The 4,800-nt window shown below is 43.2% G+C and overlaps 1 pseudogene; it reads left to right on the top strand.

Annotated features, from left to right (window-relative positions):
* Window positions 1-2,045: 2,045 nt before the first annotated feature.
* Window positions 2,046-4,135, top strand: LOC119315775 (annotated as a pseudogene).
* Window positions 4,136-4,800: the final 665 nt, after the last annotated feature.

Consider the following 4,800-nt stretch of genomic DNA (forward strand, 5'->3'; position numbering starts at 1 on the left):
GATGGGCTCGGAGGGCCGGCCGTGGGCTCGCGGACCCGCGGCGGCGCTTTCCACGTGTCGGCCCAGGAGAGGCTGGGGGCGGCGGCGGACGTTGTCCGGCCTGGCGCGGACACGTCCGGCGGCGGCGGGATCCTGTTTTTTTTTTAGCTAGGGTTTCGGGGAGGAAGAAGAGATCCGAAAAATGGGGGGTGTTTATATAGGCATAAAGGGAGCTAGGATAGTCCAAATGAGGTGCGGTTTTCGGCCACGCGATCGTGATCGAACGCTCTAGGTGATGGAGCAGAGTTTGGTGGGTTTTTGGGCCAAATTGGAGGGGTGTTGGGCTGCAACACACAAGAGGCCTTTTCGGTCCCTCGGTTAACCGTTGGAGTATCAAACTAAGTCCAAATGATACGAAACTTGACAGGCGGTCTATCGGTAGTAAACCAAGGCCGCTTGGCAAGTCTCGGTCCAATCCGGAAACATTTAATCCCCACACATGAAAAAAAGCTAGAAATGACCACCGGAGGAGAACGAAGCGCCGGAATGCAAAACGAACAACGGGGAAAATGCTCGAATGCATGAGATGAACACGTATGCGAATGCAATGCACATGATGACATGATATGAGATGCATGACAACGACAACAACACACGGAGACGAAATCCAAACCCGAGGAAATAATATAACTTAACGCCGGAAACGGCAAGAGTTGGAGTACAAATTGGGAAAGTTACATCCGGGGTGTTACAGATGCGTAGCCCGGTGAAAGGTGGAGTTACTGGTGGCGGCGCTCCGCCCGACAGCGGAGGAGGACCCGCAGTGGATCCAGGCGAGCTTTGCGGGAGCTCGAACCCTAGCAAGCCGACGAAGGAATCAGAGGAGGAGGACCCACAGTATTCGATGGGATACCGGGCGGCGAGAGCATTCGCCGCGCCGGTGAAGGCCAATCCGACGGGAAGCCAACACATCGGGTCATCCTACGGCGGCGTATAGTGAGATCCACTTTTCTTTGCTCTTCCCCTTCCCGTTCTCCATTCAATGAGTACCCCTCTTCAATTGCGTTGCTAGTGTACTCTAGGGTTAGGGTCCATATTGCTCTATCCTATCAGATGGAGTAGAGTAGATGCTGTGGATTTGTTGTCATGTGCTCTAGTGTTGACATAATTTAGATTAGTTCAGATTCTTTGATTTGTTTGTCCTGTGCCCTACGGTTGACATTTTTAGATTAGTTGACAAATAAGCTGATTTAGTTGATTTTATAAACGAGCAGCAAGGTTATCCTGGTATAGTATATGATTATGATATTGTTATTCAGTTTATTTTAGGTACACTGTTAATTGGAGTGAAGTTGGACATTTGGTTAGGTTCACTGTTAAATGAGTTATCCTGTTATCTGCTTTATAAGTGACAAAGGATTGTATTAGTGCACTGACATGAGTTGTTTCATTAGTGTTATTCAGTTATAATTAAGCACTTATACTGCTATGTATTTTATATTATTTGCAGTCTGGATGATGAGGTTTGGGAATTGAGGATGCATTTCCATGACAGAGACAATATTGAGAGATCTATGATGATGTCAGACATAACATTTTACAACCTAGTAGCACTGATAGAAACAGAAGGTTATGGATTTAAAGATTACATGTACTATGTCAGGGATCCTGGGCTAGGTATAGAAGGAATGGAAGAAATAGATGATGATGACAAGCTTGAGGAAATTTTAGACAACATAGCATTGCAAAATCAAAAGATATTGAATGTGACAGTTGTTAGGGCCAGTTCTCCCAATGCTGCAACTATAAACATCAGCTCCAATGTTATTGAGCAGCAAATCCCTCTAGAAGAAATTGGAGAGCCCAAACTATATCAGATAGATGAAGGAGGAGTGTTGTTTAGTGCAGGAAATGTGCATGTAGCAGCAGGAAGTTCAGAAGCAGCAGAACTGGAGCCAATGCCCATACAGTTTCAAACATAGCATAGCACAAACAATTTGGAGGAGCAACTTGCTTTAGGTTATGTACAAGTGGAAGAAAATCCTGTAAACAATTCAGAGGAGCAAATGGAAATTGAAAAGGTTATGGAGGAGACAAGGAGGAAGGAAATTCAAATGTTTAGGAAGAATAAGAAAAATAAAGAGAAGGACACTTCTTTGAAGAGAAAAGCTGCAGTGATGGATAATGAGGAGGACAGTGATGATGATGATTTGGAAGAATATGGTGATATCCTTGCTAGGCTTGAGGAGATGAAAAGACAGAGGGAAGATCCACTCCTTCATTTTGAAGGGGACACAGATGTTGAGGAAATGTATGAGACAGAGGAGGAGGATGCACTATATGAGCCTGAAAGTGAAGAAGAGGAGGAAGAGGAGGAAGAGGAGGAAGAGAGTACTTTGGAGGAAGAGAGTAATCTGGAGCAGGTAGGGCAAGATGGACAGAAGAAGAAAAAGGAGAAGAAACATAGAAAAGGCCCAACAAGCAGATCACATGCAAGTGTAGAGGAGTTGTTTGAGGAGGACTGGATACCATCTTCTGATGAAGACAGGAAACCAATGGACTTGGGTGTGGAAGATGATGATGGTGCAGAGGCATTAGCATATGTTTTGCCCAATGGCAGGAAAAGCAGAGCTAAGAAGATAAAGAAAAGGTTATGGTATGATGAGAATAGAGCTCACCCAGCAGAGCAATTTGTGAAGCATCTTTGCTTCATTGATGTGTACCAGTTCAGGAATGCACTTCAAACAATGCACATTGCACAGAACAGGAACTATGAGTACCATAGAAATTGCAGTGACAGGGTTATAGCACAATGCATAGATGAGACATGCCCTTTTTATATAGCAGCTTCTCAGATTGCAAATGAGAAGACTTTTACCATAAGGAAGCAGTATGTGGTGCACACTTGTCCTTCTGTGTCAGAGAACACAAAAGTTACTGCTAAGTGGGTTGCAAAGTTTTGTGAGGAAGCAATCAGAAATGACCCATGCACAACAATCACTACTATAATTAACACTGCAAAGAGCAAGTATGGAGTGGAAATATCAACCCACATGGCATACAGGGCTAAGAAGGCAGCAAAGAATGTTGTGTTAGGAGATCAGAAGGCCCAGTACACCAGGATTAGGGATTATTTGCAAGCTGTGCTAGATACTAATCCAGGTTCAAGGTGTATAGTGAAAACAAGACATTTGAGGGAGCATCCAAGCACAAACCCTAGGTTTCATGGATTATTCTATTGCCTAAATGGATGCAAAGAAGGGTTTCTGAGTGGCTGCAGACCATTCATAGGTAATGGCTTGGTATCTAATGTGTGTTTGAATAATGTGTGTTTTCAAATAGTTTGCCTAATGTGTTTACTTGTTATAGGTCTGGATGGATGCTTCATAAAGCTCACTACTGGTCAACAGATCCTTGCTGCTACTGGAAGAGATGGGAACAATAATATATTTCCCATTGCTTTTGGAATTGTTGATAAGGAGGACATAGATTCCTGGACTTGGTTTCTGTATCAGCTAAGGTAGCACTAGGTGGCCAATCTGGGAAGTTTGGCAACTACACAATAATTTCGGATAGGCAGAAGGTAATGAAATCCACTTGTGCTAGCTTTCATTTAGTTCTTTCTAGTAGTTACTTGCATTTAGGTGTAGCTACTTTCTATACACAATCATAGTTCTTTCTAGTAGTTACACAATCATTTAGGTGTAGTTACTAAGTTAGCTTTACTTAAATTCACACAGGGCCTGCTTAAAGCCATAAACAGAGTCTTTCCCAATTGTCCACAAAGGTTTTGCCTCAGACACAGTTACCAGAACTTTAAAAATGCTGGGTTTAGAGGGCCAGAATTGAAGAAATACATGGATGAAGCAAATTACTCATACACTGAACATGGTTATAATGTTGCAATGGATGAGTTGAAGAGAGAGTGTGAGGCAGCATGGGCTTGGCTTAGTAAAATCCCAAAGCACAGTTGGGCCAGACATGCATGGACACAAATTGCAAAACAGACTTAGTAGTTAACAACTTAAGTGAGGTTTTCAACAAGTGGGTTCTAGATGTCAGGGCTAAGCCAATAAGGACCATGGTTGATGGAATTAGAACAAAATTAATGGTCAAGTTTAATACAAATAGAACCAAGACTCAGACTGTCAGATGAGAGATTTGTCCAACATATGTAGAGAAATTGGAGGAAGCAAAGAAGTGGTCTAGAAACTGTCAATCATTGATGGCTGGCCCCAACCTTTTCCAAGTTACTAGTGAAGAGAGAACATATGCTGTCAACCTAGCACAAAGGACTTGTGGTTGTAAGAAGTGGGATATGAAAGCAGTTCCTTGCAATCATGTTGTTTCTGCTATACACAAGGCTAAGCTTCAGCCAGAGGACTTTGTTCATAATTTCTTCAAAAAACCTATGTACCTGGCAGCTTACAGTCCTATAATATATCCTGTACCTGGCCCTGACATGCGGCTAAGGACAGATAGTTTGGACATTGAGGCTCCTGTTTTCAAAGAACACAAGGGCAGAGCACAGACTAAGAGGAGAAAGGGCCAATTTGAGAAGCCAGCTCCCAAAGACACTTCAAGAATGGCCTCAATTACCTGCTCCAACTGTAAAAAGGTGGGCCATAGGTACACCAATTGCCATGATGCTCTAAAGCCTGCACTTGCTATGAGAAAGAACAAACATCAGGTAACCACTCTGCTATGAGAAAGACTAAATTTGTTGTTACTTTGTTGCTTACTAATATTAAACTACATGTTTCATTGCAGCCAAGCACCAGCTCTTACCCACCTGATAGTAGAAGCACACCAGCACCAGCA

This window comes from Triticum dicoccoides, chromosome 6A, assembly GCF_002162155.2.
Source record: "Triticum dicoccoides isolate Atlit2015 ecotype Zavitan chromosome 6A, WEW_v2.0, whole genome shotgun sequence".
Taxonomy (NCBI): domain Eukaryota; kingdom Viridiplantae; phylum Streptophyta; class Magnoliopsida; order Poales; family Poaceae; genus Triticum; species Triticum dicoccoides.